This window comes from Hemicordylus capensis, chromosome 1 (assembly GCF_027244095.1).
Source record: "Hemicordylus capensis ecotype Gifberg chromosome 1, rHemCap1.1.pri, whole genome shotgun sequence".
In the NCBI taxonomy this organism is placed as follows: Eukaryota; Metazoa; Chordata; class Lepidosauria; order Squamata; family Cordylidae; genus Hemicordylus; species Hemicordylus capensis.
In genome coordinates, this window is record NC_069657.1 from 273,979,319 (window position 1) to 273,997,299 (window position 17,981).

Consider the following 17,981-nt stretch of genomic DNA (forward strand, 5'->3'; position numbering starts at 1 on the left):
TCTGGATGTCAAATCATGTTTCGAGCACATCCCTAAATGTTTTTTCAATGTTGTATCCTCACAGTTGGGCTATATGGTCCGTTTACTGACTTGCAAACCAACCAACACGCCTTGTGGGTATTATTCCTAAAGAAAAGAACAATGAATCTTTCCTTGGGGTTAGTCCAGTGAAGCTTTTGTAAATTATCTGAATAAATAAATGCTTCAAAATGTCTCTACTGGGTCTCCATCCCAATCCCTTGAACTGGCAAGTCAAGAGTAGTTTGTATATATCACATGCTCTGACTAGGACACCAGCCAAACTTTATGTAAGCCATTAAGGCTAGAGATGCTTCTGAAGTTGAAGAGCATGCTTCTGAAGTTTGGAGAGAAGAGCTGGTCTTGTGGTAGCAAGCATGACTTCTCCCATTAGCTAAGCAGGGCCCACCCTGATTGTTGTTGTTGTTATTATTATTATTATTATTATTATTAATTCGATTTCTATACCGCCCTTCCAAAAATGGCTCAGGGCAGTTTACAGAGAGAAATAACAAATAAATAAGATGGATCCCTGTCCCCAAGGGCTCACATACTAAAAGAAACATAAGATAGACACCAGCAACGGTCACTAGAGGTACTGTGCTGGGGCTGGATAGGGCCAGTTACTCTCCCCCTGCTAAATAAAGAGAATCACCACGTTAAAAGGTGCCTCTTTGCCAAGTTAACAGGGAATGCTAATGGTTGCATTTGAATGGGAGACCACATGTGAGCACTGTAAGATATTCCTCTCAGGAGCTGCTCTGGGAAGAGCAGAAGGTTTCAAGTTCCCTCCCTGACTTCTCCAAGATAGGGCTGAGAAAGATTCCTGCCTGAAACCTTGGAGAAGCCACTGTCAGTCTGTGAAGACAAAACTGAGCTAGATAGACCAATGGTCTGACTCAGTATATGGCAACTTCCTATGGTCCTATTTTCCTAAGTTTTCCCTGTACTCTTTGGGTTTTGGAGATCCAAATTACCTGGCCTTATTTCCAAATTGGAATTAATACATTCCTATCCTCCCTTCTTCTGGGATTTTTTAATTTCTAAATTTTGTACAGAAATGGTTCTCACAATCATTCCAGTGTTAGTTGACCAGGAGTCATATGAGCTCAGACTTTCTCCCCCGATCTCAGATAAGTACTGCCTAAACCAACTGTCCGCCCTTTGCCTTCCTAACTCAGCCTGGCAAGCTCACTGGGTCCAGTCTCGGAGAGGGAACAGGGAGGGAGTTCAGCGGCACTCTGTTCCTCCTCCGGCCCAGGCTGTGTGCTCTCTGTGTTGGACTTTTTCTATAGGTTCCCGACACTCACCTCCAGCCCCCTTCTCATCACTGACCAACCCCTTATATGCTTCCCTGCAGGCTATGCAAAGCCCACCCCCAATTACAGGGCCAACACCCTCCTTTATTTGCTGCATTTCCCCATCCCTTCAGCTGCTGCCCAGGTCTTTCCCTCACTTCCTCCCTCCCGCTCTGGCTCCCTCCCCTCAAGAAGTGTACTGTCGATGTCATTCTCTTTGTTGGCCCTCTCAGGGTTCCGTCCACCCCTCCTTGGCTCTGCAGTTGAGGCTTCTGTCCGCCACAAGCTGTAGTGGGTCATCGGGGCTGAGTTCCCACCCGTTGGTGGGCCATTTGCCTCCTGTCCCACATCACCGTCTGTCCTCTCCTCCTCAGCACGCCCCACAGCCTCACTCCTGGAGGTAAGGATGGCCAGTAGTGCTGGACACCAGCATTAAACCAAAACTGACAAGCTGAGTTCATATCTCAGATTACCAATCTTGGGTTAATGTAAGGTTGGTACAGTACAGTGCCAAGCAGAGATGGGGGGAAATTCCTGAGTTCACATGACACATTCTAGAGAAGCGTGTGTGCCATGGACATTTAGAGATCCCCAGTAAACTGATGATTGTGGAGTCTGGCCCACAAAGTGCATCAGTGGCAACATGCTAGCTCTGTGCTGGTGTGGCATCTGTGATGTGCTAGCTCCTGCACTTCCTTCTGTTCATTCATGTCTTCCCCCAAACATTAATGATGTACATTGAACACTGAAAAAGAGCAGACTTGAGATAACTGTACAGACAGTTGTGTCAGTGCTGGTTCCAGGTTTTGAGGACACCCTTAGTGGGTGCCCTGCCTTGAGTGGGATACCTCTGCATCAACCAGCACCTCTGATGCTGTTGCCCATTCACTTGCCTTCTCTTTCTGGGGGCAATCTGCACTGCTGCTCTGAGAGAGAGGATGAGATGAAGAGAAGCTGCTCCCCTTTTCTATCCTGTCATTGCTTCTCTTGTCAGAGAGGGTATGGAAAGAGTAAGGAAAAGCTGCTGCAGCAGAGCTGCAGAAGTCAACGGTCACTCATTGCCAGGGTGTGGGGATTGGCAGGTGTCCACCTATGTGACTCTCAGACATTAACCCTTATCTTGCATCAAGATTCCCTTTGTGCAATGTTTTACTGATGCACACATGCAGAAGAATGCCTCCTCCACAAAGGTAAGAATGATACTTAGAAGGATCAATGCATCCTTTTTTTGGTAGTAGCATCTCTCTATGGTCCTGTGATTGAAATAGTTACTAGCCAATTCACAATGCCTTGAAAAGGCCATCAGCAAATCTCCTTTAATTGCTTTTCATCAAACCGATGCCAATTATTTCTGAGACAGAGCTGAATTAAAATTACCTATCAAATTTCAGTTGATTAGCCTCACTAAGTTCACGACACTGATTTCAGGATGCATCCTGAGCTTCCGGGGCTAAGGAATTATAATGGCTGCTCCCCTATTTTGAGAAAATCTAAAAGTTACACAGTTCCATCCCCACTCATCGATACTAGCTTTTGCTTTGTTTAACATCCAGACTGATGAAGATTTTAAAAGAACGGAAGCTTGCTGCTCACAGCATTGTGTGGTTTTGGCTGGTGTCAGAGCATCACAATGTGGCATTTAATTTTGTTTTCTAATGGACTACCACAGCTACATATGGTTTTAATATAATATACCTTATAGAATATAAAAATCCTTGATGCCACATGCAGAATGTTCAGTCAGTGGACAAAGGTAGAAGCAGAAACATAGGGCAAATAATGTTAAGTCCATCTCTGTTTTATCAGTCATTTAGCCACACATACGTTTTTGTAACTGTCTAATAATGGCACAGCGGGGAAGTAATTTGCCTAGGGAGCAAAAAGGTTGCTGGTTTGAATCCCTGCTGGTATGTTTCCCAGACTATGGAAAACACCTATATAGTGATATAGGAAGATGCGGAAAACACCTATATAGTGATATAGGAAGATGCGGAAAGGCATCATCTCATACTGCACGGGAGGAGGCAATGGTAAACCCCTCCTGTATTCTACCAAAGACAACCACAGGGCTCTGTTGCTGCAAGGAGTCAACACCGACCCGACGGCACAACTTTACCTTTACCTTACATTTTGCTAAGATCCAGTACCTTTGTGAATGCAGCATTGTTTTTCGGCTCTCCCTCTTTATTGTTTTTCGGATCTCCCTCTCTCCCTCCCTTTCACACACACACACACACGCACACACCCATGCACACTCACATGTATACACAAACTGAGGGAGAGCCAACACTGGCATCTAATTCATCCATCTGTATTTTTAAAGGGCTTCATGTCTATAATTTCTTCATCTGCATAACACAGTTCCAGTCAGAAGTAGCATGACTCCCTATTTGAGCTCATCTGAAAAATGAGCTTTGTGAGACCACAACAAGCAATGCCAATTCTTAAGGCTAGCAAAACCACTGGAAGGCATGTCTGCTGGGTCATAAACTACAATTATTTTCACTGGTTTTGGCTTCAAGTATGAGCAACATATCTATTAGGAAGAACAGCTGTATAACAAATCAATAAAGAGGAGACAAAGATTAGTAAATGATCTTAATCCACCTGGCAGACTAGACTGATATAATCAAGCCATAATATTTGTGAATCTTGAATCACCTTCTATATATTCTTTCAACTCGCATATTTGTGGGGGGAAATCATCCTTTAAGGGGAAGAAAAGAGCACATGGATGTTTTTATTAAGACTCTGAAAATATAGATTTAAAACTCTAGGCAAATTACATGGGAATGGGATAAAACACATGCTTTATTTAGAATTTACAGTTAGATCCTATATGTGTTTATTCAAAACCTGTGTTAAATAGTGTTATCTCCCAAATAAGTGTGCAACCTTACTCTAAATGTGAGATTTAGATTTTGCAGACTTACTTGGGAGTAACAAACCTATGCACACTTATTTAGGATTAAGATTCACTCACTCAGTAAAACCTAATTCCAAATAAAGGTGCATAGGATTGGGAGTTAGTTTGTTAACTTGCGCACACTTGAACTCAACATGACTTATTTTGAGTACCTATGCGCAGGAATTCCTGTAACTATCTTTCTGAAAATTTGCATGGAAATTTTGCACAAGAAATGCTTTCCTAGGAACAGCCCTGCATTTTCTGTAATTTTGGCACAAATTAGGTAGGAAAAAAATTGTATGCTCAGTGCCATTTTCATGGACTTCTGAACCCCTGCACCTATCTTCCTGAAATTCTGCAAGGCTATTACCTAGAGGCACCCGTACAGTCCCTCTGATTTTCAAGCAAATTGGCCACAAAAAGCAGGACCAGCAGAAATCTTTTAAAATGATCAAACTTTAATTGGACCTAGAATTAAAACCCCAATACCTACTTGAATGGAATTTGGCAAGTTGAAGTTTTGCCTGCTCAGGTAGTGCTTTCATTTCTGCAAATTCCATCCAATTTATGGAAAGAAATAATAACATTAAAATAAATTAAAATTTGCCTTTAAAATCAATGGGGCAAAATTCAGAAATAATTCAAAATGGAAGCCACCCCAATTGAGCATAAAATGAAGCAAATGGTTGAAATTTTTTGTTGTTCAACAAAAAATAAAGCTTCCAAGCCAATCAAGAAAAAGAAAAATGAAACAAATCAGATATACTAATGTGGAAGATCAAATATACTGGCTGACATTCTGCACTGCAGAACACCAATGTTAGGCACCCTCAGGAGCTGCTGAGCAATATGAACGCAAGGTGTGCGATAGGGATGTGCGAACTGGCTTGAGGTTGAGCCAGTTCACCATCAAACCAGGCTGGCGCAAGGGTTCACCCTCAAGCTGGACTGGACCCAGTTTTGCTCAACGTTGTACCGAACTCCCAGCTCAGAGCCAGTCCAGGTTTTGAAAAGTTTTTTTAAAAAAATTATAACTCACTGCTGGACCCGAGGTAATTTTGCCATCTCCAGGGTGTGCTGTCATGGCTGTGCGGGGTCTCTGAAACTTACCCCTTCCCCTGCTGGCCTCTCCCCAGTCTTTTCTGCCCCAGTTCAGCCCATTTTGGGGGCTTTCCCAGCTCGTGGTGGCCATTTTGAAGGCTGCCGCACATGTGCATGGGCTATTTGCATGCCCAGGCTGGCGGAACCACACACACACACACACACACACACACACACACACACACACAGCCGCAGCAGCTCTCTCTGGAGGCAGCAAAATAACTTCAGGCCCAGTGTCTGAATTATAATTTTTTTTAAAAAAAACCCTTTCAAACCCTGGACTGGCTCGAACACAAGCCGAACTGGGGTGCACAAAACTGAACATGCCTGGTCCAATTGAAGTCCGATCCAGACTCGAACCAAACCGATCAAACCAGTTTTGTGCACACCCCTAGTGTGTGAATGTGGAAAGTTGAGCTATTACCTAAAACAGTGCAGAGGCACTTGCCTCATGCTACTTCTATTGTTTCCAATGGAAGTTGTGCTGCAGAAGTACCTGCAAGAAAGAAAGTATCATAGTGAATATAACTTTATGTGTCAGAATATACTTCTATAAGAATCAAGGTATCCAGTGAATTGTCTGAAACACTAGATGCTCTAGCATTAATTACTGAAGCTAAGCTATATGGACCTGTTCAGCACTCTGAATGAAAGGACACTGGATGCCCGATGTCAGATGAGGATATACATAAAATTGTATATTATTTTTAAAATAACATAAGAATTACTTATCTAGATCAGACCAACGTCCATCTAGTCCAGTTTTCTTTCTTCTTGCAATGGCCAACCAGATGCCCCTGGGAACTCACAAGCAAGGCATGAAAATGATAACTGTATTAGTAGCAAAGCTGAGACAGATCTGGCTTTCCCATGTGGTTTATATGATGATGTGCCCATAGTCAAGGATGTCTCTTCCTGATGATATCCTGCTGGACAGAAAGTTATCCCTTTTTACTGCAGTAACAAACCATTGCTTGTGTCCAGCAGTAGCTTCTCAGAGATATACTGCCTCTGAATATAGAAGTCCAGTTTATTCAGCCATTATGGCTAATCACCACTGATAAATTTACGCTTCCTAAATTTGTCTAAGCCTTTCTGAAAGCCATCTGAAATAGTGGCACTCATCAGACGTTGTCCCATGAATGGACACACAATATTTTTAATATTGTGGCAGCTGATCCATCTTAGATGTTGGGCATGGTCTTTTTCCATTTCCCTCCTAGGGCTTCTTTTTTACTGCATTCTAAGATCTCTGATGAAAATTGATTAGTATTGAGGTGCCATCCCTTCAGTTTTATTGACATTCTATAGAACATTGATGTCTTATGATCCTAAGGATGTCTTTAATGTATCGACACAAAAGTGATCAGGCATAATTATCTCAGTCTCTGTCACTAGACTTGGGTCCTTTTTCCAGACAAGAAACTCTTGTGATGCCAAGTCATGTGACTGTACCATGACTCATGCTGTTATCACAAAGCTCTTATAAAAAGACTCAAGACTGCTTGGCTCATGATAATATGAGGAACAGTCTCACATTTCACTTTAGTAAAATGGCCTCCTGGTCATGGAGAAAAGCTTGGAAATGTGATTCTGAGATAGTCTAGACTAGAGACTCACAAATGTAAAGAAATATAGGAACGGACCTATTTTGATATTTGCTCTAAATATCATCATGTCTAAACCAGTTTCTACTAAGGCATAGTAGGGAGGGGTAGTGAGAAAAAGACTGAGGAGTGATTTATCAGGGTACAAGGGTCCATGGCACTAGACCCTGAAAGTATATTTATGACCTGAGTGGCTTACATACAGGACAGCATCCCATTGGTCCAAGAGTGGGGTGCATGTGCTTATTCTGTCCTTCCCCAAACTCCCTGCACACTGCTAGTGGAGAAGAGTCTTCATCATTACTAAGGACTGCATCATCGCTGTAGCGGTAAGCCTCACATTATTCCCATTATTATTCCAAATTGGAGACTCTTCACAACAGTGATGACTCAGTAGTGATGTTGCCTCTCCTCTGCTAGAGGATGCAGGGAGTTTGGGGAAAGACAGGTCCTGAGTATTTAAGAGAACGTCTTCTTCATCATGAGCCCTGCTGCCCATTGAGATCATCCAGAAAGGTTTATCTGCAGTTCTACCAGCTCATCTGATGGCTACTCAGGGATGGGCCTTCCCTGCCGCTGCCCCGGGACTCTGGAATGGAACCTCCCCATCTCTGGCAACTTTTAAAAGTCCTTGAAGACTCGTTTTTGCACCCAAGCTTTATAACTTGCTTGTGGTTTTAAATGGTTTTAAGGTTTCCATTTTTATCATAATTCGTTATCTGTTGTCATAAACTGTCCAGAGATGGAAGTTTGGGGTGGTCTACAAATTAGATAGATAGGGTATCCAATATCGAATAACTATATATCATTCTTCAAAGAGAAAAGTACCCAGCAAATGTGAAAATCAAGAATAGCTATAGATATTTTTAATTACATTAATATCCCACCTTTCTTCCATCTTGGAACTCAAGATGACATACATGCAGTTCCTAGACATTCACTCATCCTGGCACTGACCAGACTTGGACCTGCTTAGCTTCAGCAAGGTGATTCTAACATTATTACTATTACTAATGCCATTACTAATACTACTACAATTTACTACTTCTACTACTACTACTACTATCCTGTACCTTCAGGCCCTGCCCTGGAACCTTATATACAGCAATATCGAATCAAGTCCAAAAATATACAATAATTTACCTTGATTTATCTTATGATTGCTTATTTATCTAACAATCAACTAAGGGGGGGGGAGTATCTGTAGGAGTTAAGATGCTTTACAGTCACTTGGTATCTGTATACATCCCTGTTTTATTTGATTATGTATTAAGACATCTTAAAATCAACCAACCACAAAACTAATCTAAAATGTTCTGGCCCAAAGAGCTGCATCTTCACTCCATCTCTCTAATCTCTATTTCTATCTCTGTCTATTAGGAGTTTGCAGGAAACAATTGCATTATGACAGGAAAGTGATGCCACTAGTTATTTCCCAGCAAGCTGAGAAAGGCAAATTCTGCTCATCCCAATGGCTATAAAAGAGGACTTGCTGGATCAGTGTTTTGTAGTGACTGCAGTCGCATCTGAAGGAAAAGGGTATCTGCAAGCTAGTGCCGAAATTCATATATTCTGCTCAGGTACACTGTCTTTGAACATGGAATTCCTTTGCAGTTATCATGGCTAATACCATTGCTAGATCTGTACTTGTCTAATCTCTTTAATTAAAAAACCAAACACTAAGCTAATCAGCATACCTTTTGACACTGACATCTGTAAGTTAATTGTGAAAGGACTTTTATTTTCCATGTCGTGTATCTATGGTCAGTCAATGTCACTGGGTGACCTTGACTTTGAGCGTTATGAGAGACAGCTAAAACAAGATGTCACAGCATGGGTTCACTTTATTAGATGTTACCACTATGTGGGGGTGGGGGTGGAAGGGAGCTGAATTCATGCTGGTTCAGTAAAATGCCGAGGTCTGCCTAGGCTTTTGGAAAAGTGGCTTATTTCTGAGCCTGTCTGATGCAAGCCATGGGTAATCCTAGTTACAAAGGAGACACGGGGGCTGCCTTTGGACATAACGCCAAACCGGGGGCAACCATGCCAGAGGTTCAAGATTGTAATCATCCGAATGTGTGAACTCGTGGTTTCGTCACCAAACCACGGGTTGGTTTTTGCCCCCAAACCTGAATTAAAACTTTTGGTTGGCTTTGAGTTTTACCACTGAAACCTCAGGTTTAAAGGTGGCATTGTGTCGTATGGATTCTGCTGCCAGCACCTCCAGTTGGTGCAAGCTGCACAAACTAGAGTTAAGGATAAGAAGCTCCTCCATCCCTCCAACTCAATTGGCTGACACGGCTTTCCTGCATACGAAGGAGGAAGCCCACGGAGCCAGTGCCTTCCCCCTTGCAGTCTCCCAGCCTGCAGAGCGAGATCATTTGGGAGTATGGCGGGGTTAATGGAGGCAAATTGTGGGTGTGTTGGATCCGCAGTTTGCCATTATGTCTGAATGTGACATTGGGGTAGATGCAAGACTGCCACACCATTTTGTTAGGCCCTTTAACTTGCAATCAGCATGCTCATAAGTGTTTGCAGGATACAGACCAGACTTTGTTAATGCTTTCATAAACTTTCCCTTAGCCTCATTTATTTAAACAATGCATCTAGTTTTATACATGGAAAAACTATCCAATGCAAATACCACTAAACATTTAAATGGCTTAAACATTCATTTTGGAACATTTCTCTCTTAATTTGTTAACTTTTGTTCCCTTTGATCTGGCTCAGCCTTCATGTTAAATCCCTGGAGCTTTCAAAGGGCAGTTTGCAGAAAGTTATATACACAAATACACCAAACATTTCAAATAAAGTCCAATGCATAAACCAGGGAACTGGAGAAATTTGACAACAGCTGTGAGATTTAACACTAATAGTTTTGAAAGATTTTGGCTTAAAGGTTAAGAGTGTCTTATGACAATAAGCAGACTTAGTATATAATGTCAACAGTCCTGTTGCAACATGTCCACTTTTAATTTATTCTTGTTCACTTGCATCAGACAAATAATATAATTATATATGTCTGGCTCATGACAATTAAGATTTTTTTTTTTAAACCCCAAACAAAATCGCATTCATCATGTTTGCTCAAGAAAAGCAACCCTTGGCTTGGATCCTTTATTAACAGTAGAAACAGTTTTGTCTCAGTGTGATAACCTGAGCATTTGTAAACTTGTATTGTGATTCATTATTATTCTTTTCACCTCCTGATGCTAAACAAGCAAGTGATAACTTATAGTATCCATTCCACAGTCCTTTTTTTCTTTACTTTTCAACTATAATACAGTATTATATTATAGTATTACATTATACAGTATTATACTATAGCTTATAATACAGCACTAGTCTGGGGGGCGGGGTGTGTCCATTTTGTTGGTTTTAACTCCTTTGATTCTTGAAGTAAATCTCTCAAGCCAAATTAATATTTCTAAATATTCTAAATTTGGAGAACTTTCCAATTTCACCATTTATTGTGACTAAGAAATTTTAACTTTGAAATGCTCACTTTAAAGGTGAAAATTTTCCTTCAGAATTTGAATGCTTTAGATTTGTTGAGGTCTCAACTTTGACAAGCTTCAGATCAGATTCTTTATTGCGGTCATTGACCAGTCATCAAAGATTTAACAATTAAGCTTCAAATATCAAGTATCATCAGTAGTCAACTACCAATTACTAATCACAGTACCATTGTATGTTACATATCAGTTAATATAAGAGAAAATATACCATTACATGTTTTAACTATCCAACACTAAACAAAATGAATATTGAATATTAGCCACCAGTTATTAAAGATGAAGTACCAATTGTTTCCAAACTGGCTTTTGCGGGGTGGGGTGGGGGGAGACCCTGCTTTCTTTGGAAGCTTATCAGGAATTCCTCAGTCAAATCATTAATAATGGGGATAAGCAGGGGTGTAGTGGAGGGGGGATGCACAAGGATGGAAGAACACTGGTACTTCTTGGCTTCTCTGGCTGTTGGGTTGGAGAACGCCTGCACTTCTGAATTTGCAATTACATCACTGGGGATAAGGCTTTGTGAAAGACCGTTTCCTCAAGACTATTGATTGTCTTCTGCCACAAGCAGCCATCTGAGAATGCTGGAATATACTTTTCTCAGTGAGGAATGGTGGGGCCCAAGGTGCCCAAGAACTGAATCTGCACCTTAGAACATGCCAGAATCTATGCAATGTGTCAGGTTTTCACAGCAGAAGTGGAAAGAATCTTCAGCAGGAAAGTCAATGATAAGGACTCTGAAGGGAGAACATTTAAAACTCAGTTTGATATACTATCAAATACTGAGATTTGATATGCAAATTTGATATGCAATCCTCAAATATTGTTGCATATCCACTATCAGATAATCTAAGATATAGAAGCCAAATATCATTTGGTGTCAAACATGTGCACTGGAATCTGGAGACTAATATTCAAGCAGCTAGAAAATATCTGGAGAATATTCTTCATCAGCATTCTTGAAGGACGATTTCTGAAAATAAATTCAGCATTGTGCAGATTGATTTCCTTCATCACGTTTATCTTGCAGGATTTTTATTTTCCCACTTCCACTTGTGTGTAGCTTGTAGCTGAGCACTTGCTTAGGGTGTACTGATCTTACATTAGTAACCTAAATCAATAGTCCTTAACCACACAGTCAAGGATGTGTCCCATTAATAGGGCACAAGCATACCCAACCCTGTTGGGATTGCATTCTGCCCATGATTCTGTAGTGCTCCATGTCTTCATCACTCCATCCCATCTTATAGATCTGCTTCTATCACCCTTTTCCCAAAGATGCTGATCTTATAACACCTGTTTAAGAAGCATATACTTTTCACTGCTGAGATGCACATGCAAGAAGTTCCTGGAACGCAGACAAGGAAGAGCAGCAGCACCAAAAACGACACACCTGTATTCTTTCTTAAGTAACATTTGGAAATATTTTCATCCATTGAGCCAAGCAGAGACCATGAATCCACCAAGGGCTCAATAAATCTGGTTTGTGACCTACCTGGGCTGCATAAACAGGGAGATTGTCAAGACCACAATATGGGACTGGTTGGTTGTGCTCATTAGAGGGCAGTGCACTGAGCAAAGTGTTGTATTGGTTCCAGTCCAAAACTGTATCATATTGACAATGCATGGGGGGGAGGGATGCATCAAATCAAGCTAATCCATTGCATCACTTCAATGCATCAGTGAGGAGCTGGAGGTGGGGTGGGGGGCGCTTATCTGAATCCAAGCAGCAGGCTCTGCCCTTCTTTTAACTGGAAACTGGCTGCCTTTTGGGCAGTTGCAGTGGCAGCACTTTAAAATACCACCTTTTTTCTCTGGCAACCAGCTGGGAAAGGAAGCAACATCACACTTCTGAGTCTGGGCCTGAGACATTACTGAGGCAGAAATGGCTGCCCCCTGTAGTTGCAGGAAAGAGCCATCTTTTCAGTGACATATTGTGGACCAGTTGCCTGGGGAAGAAGGTGTTCTGTCACTGTAGCTGTCTGGAAGGCAGCCAATTTCCTGTTAAAAATAGGATAGAGCTTTCTTAGAGAGCGCCTTCTACTGCATGATCCCCACCACACGTTAAGGTCATCTGAAGAGGTACGTCTCCAGTTACCACCAGTGCGTCTGGTGGCAACTCAGAGGCGGGCCTTCTCTGTAGCTGCTCCTGGGCTATGGAATGCACTCCCGGCAGAAAAACGTAATTTGAGTTCATTACTGTCTTTCAGGAGAGCCCTTAAAACCTATCTGTTTGGTCTGGCCTTCCAGGGTTTTTAAAATGCTGTAAACTGTTTTAAATGGTTTTAAATGTTTGCCCTGGTTTTACCAGGGTTTTTAGCAGTTCGTATGTTTAATTGGTTTTATTCTAGTGGTTAGAGTGCCGGACTAGGACCGGGGAGACCCGGGTTCAAATCCCCATTCAGCCATGAAAAGAGCTGGGTGACTCTGGGCCAGTCACTTCTCTCTCAGCCTAATCTACTTCACAGGGTTGTTGTGAAAGAGAATGTATGTATGTAGTACAAAAAGTATGTAGTACACCGCTCTGGGCTCCTTGGAGGAAGAGCAGGATATAAATGTAATAATAATAATAATAATAATAATATTTTAATTGTTAACTGGTTTTAATTGTTTTTATTCTGTTGTAAACCACCCTGAGCCATTTTGGAAGGGCAGTATATAAACCAAATAAATAAATAAATAAATAAATAAATAAATAAATAAATTCCAGTTAGAAGACAGAAGGATGCTGCTCAGATTCAGGTAAGCCCCCACCCCCCAACATTGATATAGTTTTATATGTAGTTTTATATATTTGTATTTATACAATACAACATTATATCAAAAGGTTAATGTTCCAAAAGGTTAATGTTCCAGAATAAAAACTGAGTGAACATGCTCAGAATACTTCCATCCAACAAATGTTCAGTTCTGATGTGTAAACCTTATCTCATAGAACCAAAATGTTGGATTCTGCATAAATTTGAATTCCACAAGTGTTATTTGCACTAACATTAATGCCCATGGCCCAGATCCACAGATGATATCACTTAGGGTGTAATTCTATTCTTTTAAGTGGAATCATGGCAATTCATATCTTGTAAAGATCTATATGACTTCATTTTATATAGTACGGCTGTGTGTATGGGAACCATTATTTGTATTTGGGTGACTGGAGGCTTAGTGTTCAAAGCTGATTTCATATGGGTTGGCTGTTTTGCTGTACCTCACTGCTACACACACACAGAGAGAGAGAGAGAGAGAGAGAGAGAGAGGGAGAGAGAGCTGCTATACATGTGTGTGTAGTTATCATAAAATTATAAGATTTTGCAGTAATAAAATTATAAGATTTTTCTGGACATTGAAATAATGCTGATTGTAAAACAGACGATGAGAATGGTGTGTGTGTAGTGTGTGTAGGTGGGCTTCTATAGAAGGCAACCCCAAACCGGGCCTTTGCTAGGGTTGTCCTGGGACTCTGGAACACACTCTCCAATGACATTAGAATCTCTTCATCTCTGAATGTTTTTAAATGACTTTTGAAAAAACACCTGTTTTATCAGGCTTTTCGTTTATGATGTTTTAAAGTTTTAAAGTTTTATTTATGGTATACTGAGACAAACTGGATTGGAAGAAGATGAGCATGGTTTTAAAGTTGGAGGGGGGAAATCAATAACTTGTGCTACGCTGATGACACTACTCTGATAGCTGAGAATGTGGATGATCTGCAAGCTCTAGTAATGAAAGTCAAGGAGCACAGTGAAAAAATGGGACTACAACTAAATGTAAAGAAGACTAAACTAATGACAACGGGTAGAGCAACCAGCCTCAGAACTGACACTGAAGACACTGAATAGCAATAGCAATAGCACTTACATTTATATACCGCTCTATAGCTGGAGCTCTCTAAGCGGTTTACAATGATTTTTTAGCATATTGCCCCCAACATTCTGGGTACTCATTTTACCGACCTCGGAAGGATGGAAGGCTGAGTCAACCTTGAGCCCCTGGTCAGGATCGAACTTGTAACCTTCTGGTTACAGGGCGGCAGTTTTACCACTGCGCCACCAGGGGCTCTTCTGTGGTGGATAGCTTCTGGTGGATAGCTTCTGCCTTTTAGGATCGACCATCTTCAGTAAAGGATTCAGCAGTCAAGAAATACACCGCAGACTAGCACTTGGTAGGGTTGCAATGAAGGCCTTGGAAAGGATATTTAGATGCCATGATGTGTCTACACCTACAAAGATTAGAATTGTTCAGATAGTGTTTTTCCCTGTGACACTCTATGGATGTGAAAGCTGGACTTTGAAGAAGCAAAATAGAAAAAGTATTGCCGCTTTTGAACTTTCATGCTGGAGAAGACTTTTGAGGATACCATGGACAGCCAGGAAAAGAAACAAATGGATCATGGAACAAATCAATCCCAGAATTTTCACTCGAGGTACAAATGACCAAGCTGAAACTATCATACTTCGGACACATGTGAAGACCCAGCTCCCTTGAGAAGTCCATAATGCTGGGGAAAATTGAAGGAAAGAGAAGAAGAGGACGGCCAGCAGCAAGGTGGATGGACTCAATTACGACAGCAATGAATTTACCAGGGAGAGACCTTAAAGGCCAAGTTGAAGACAGATCATCCTGGAGATAATCTATCTATGTGGTCGCTAAGAGCTGACTCAGATTTGATGGCACTTAATCAATCAATCAATCAAACGTTAATCTGTTTTATATTATTTTTAGGTTTTACAGGTGAAACTCGGAAAATTAGAATATCGTGCAAAAGTCCATTAATTTCAGTAATGTAAATTAAAAGGTGAAACTGATATATGAGACAGACGCATTACATGCAAAGCAAGATAAGTCAAGCCTTAATTTGTTATAATTGTGATGATCATGGCGTACAGCTCATGAAAACCCCAAATCCACAATCCCAGAAAATTAGAATATTACATGGAACCAAGAAGACAAGGATTGTAGAATAGAACAATATCGGACCTCTGAAAAGTATAAGCATGCATATGTATTCAGTACTTGGTTTGGGCCCCTTTTGCAGCAATTACTGCCTCAATGCGGCGTGGCATGGATGCTATCAGCCTGTGGCACTGATGAGGTGTTATGGAAGACCAGGATGCTTCATTAGTGGCCTTCAGCTCTTCTGCATTGTTTGGTCTCATGTCTCTCATCCTTCTCTTGGTAATGCCCCATAGATTCTCTATGGGGTCAGGTCAGGCGAATTTGCTGGCCAATCAAGCACAGTACACTGTATACTTTTCGGAGGTCCGATATTGTTCTATTCTACAATCCTTGTCTTCTTGGTTCCATGTAATATTCTAATTTTCTGGGATTGTGGATTTGGGGTTTTCATGAGCTGTATGCCATGATCATCACAATTATAACAAATTAAGGCTTGACTTATCTCGCTTTGCATGTAATGCGTCTGTCTCATATATCAGTTTCACCTTTTAATTTACATTACTGAAATTAATGGACTTTTGCACGATATTCTAATTTTCCGAGTTTCACCTGTACTTGCTTTTTGCTGTTTGTTTAAATTGTAAAACACCCTGAGATTTTACATAGGGTGGTATATAAATGTGACAAATAAATAAATATAGTGAATTTCTTCTATACAGCACCTACATGTGATAGCTAGCTAAATAGATAGTAGGAGGAGTTCTATATGGCACCTATAATACATCGACTTACCCTGACAGTAACTGCCAAGCAAACCACTTACAGGAATGCAGGTCAGATTTTGCACTCACCTGTCTTTACTTTCCTCTATAGGGATGAATGATAGCCATTCACTTAAAAGGGTCGGAAATTAAAAGGGTGAACTCAGGAACATCACTGAGTTTGTCTAAAGCTGCATCCTGCCTCTGGTAATCCTTGATGATCTAACGCATTGAAAACCAGCTGCATTCCTATCTGCAAACTTTTTCCTAACTCCTTCATGAGAATCATGAGTTCTGCTTCTTGGCCATGCTAGAGTGCAATGGAATATTACACTCTAGAGAGCCAGTGTGGTATAGTGATTAGTGTTTTGGACTAGGACCAGGGAGACCTGAGTTTAAATACCCATTCAGCCATGAAATTCACTGGGTAACCCTGGGCCAGTCACGTATCTCTTAGCCTAACCTTCCTGACAGGTTTGTTGTGAGGATAAGCATAACCATGTACACTGCTCTGGGCTCCTTGGAAGAAGAGTGGGATATAAATGTAAAAGTAAAATAAATATAAATAAATACATATTGGAATATATATATATATATATATATATATATATATATATATATATATATACACATACACATACACATACACATACACATACACATACACATACATATAAATGTTTTGATTATGACATGTCATGCTGCGCTTTTCTTAAACAATCCTAAGATCTCTCTCTCTCTGGCACTGTATTTTGCCTATTAAAATTATAAACCCTTTCCCTAATACTTTTGGAAATAACACATCTTGCTGAAGCACCACTTCTTCCCCTCCAACTTTCACAGAAGTCGCAGAAGTCAGGCAGAACTGCTTATTTACTTTACTTCTTAAGTCAGGAGCAAGTCTCAAGAGTTGTAAAACATTGATGGGAGAGCCTAGTGCTGATAGAGGACCTAATGACTGCCAAGCTACTTTTACATTGGATTTATCCTCTATACTCCTTTTTACCTGCTCATAAAAAGTAGAGGTGGAAAGGAAAAAAACATAGCAGCCCACTTAGGAAGTCCCTTAACAGGTTTTCTGAGCTTAAATGTACATTCCTTTAAGTACCTGTTAATTACTTTACTATGATGATGAGCACCTGTGTAATGTCAGACATCCAACAAAGTCCATTGTTCACTTGCCCGTCAGCCATTTAATGCTGCTGATTCACAGACTAGGGGTCTAGGTTTATTGTCTACTGGGAATTATTTTAATGTAGTACAAAAGAATGCTGGAGATGGCTTAATGGCTGTGAAAGTGAGGTCGTTATAATGCTCACATTGTAGTTCTAGACAGCACAAACCCTGATTGCTTTTAAAATTATGGCATCAACCTCCCCCCGCAAAAAAAAACCTCAGGTCATTGAGACTTAAATCATAAACACATATCTCAGCTGCTGATGTGGTAACTGGTAGCAACATATACGCTGCTTTTAACCTGCAATTTGCTATGTTCTGGAGATCAAGTTATACAATCTTTAGCATTAAGCTATCTCATAAAATGTAAGCCTGTAATGCATTACAGTCCAGGCTCACCAGAGACACTGGGGTAAAAAACAGTGTAAGCAAAACTCTATGGGAATAAAACATGGCCCGATAGATAGATAGATAGATAGATAGATAGATAGATAGATAGATAGAGTATCTGCTTCACTTTCAGAAATATACATAGGAATTTTGCAATCTCTACAGGACCTATAGTTTCACATAAATGCAGTCATAGTGAGAAACTTGAATGAAGACAGGCACAGGAAATTCTTCAACTATGTTTATCTAGACCAGGCCTGCTCAACTTAGGCCCCCCCCCCACCAGCTGTTTTTGAACTACAGCTCCCATGATC

General features: G+C 40.8%; 1 long non-coding RNA gene across 1 annotated transcript; it reads left to right on the forward strand.

The window, feature by feature from the left end:
• The first annotated feature begins 1,592 nt into the window (after positions 1–1,592).
• LOC128322744 (uncharacterized) lies at positions 1,593–11,851 on the forward strand. Its single transcript, XR_008305949.1, has 3 exons — positions 1,593–1,716; positions 8,313–8,512; positions 11,726–11,851. It is a non-coding gene; the product is annotated as an uncharacterized LOC128322744 (long non-coding RNA).
• Positions 11,852–17,981: the final 6,130 nt, after the last annotated feature.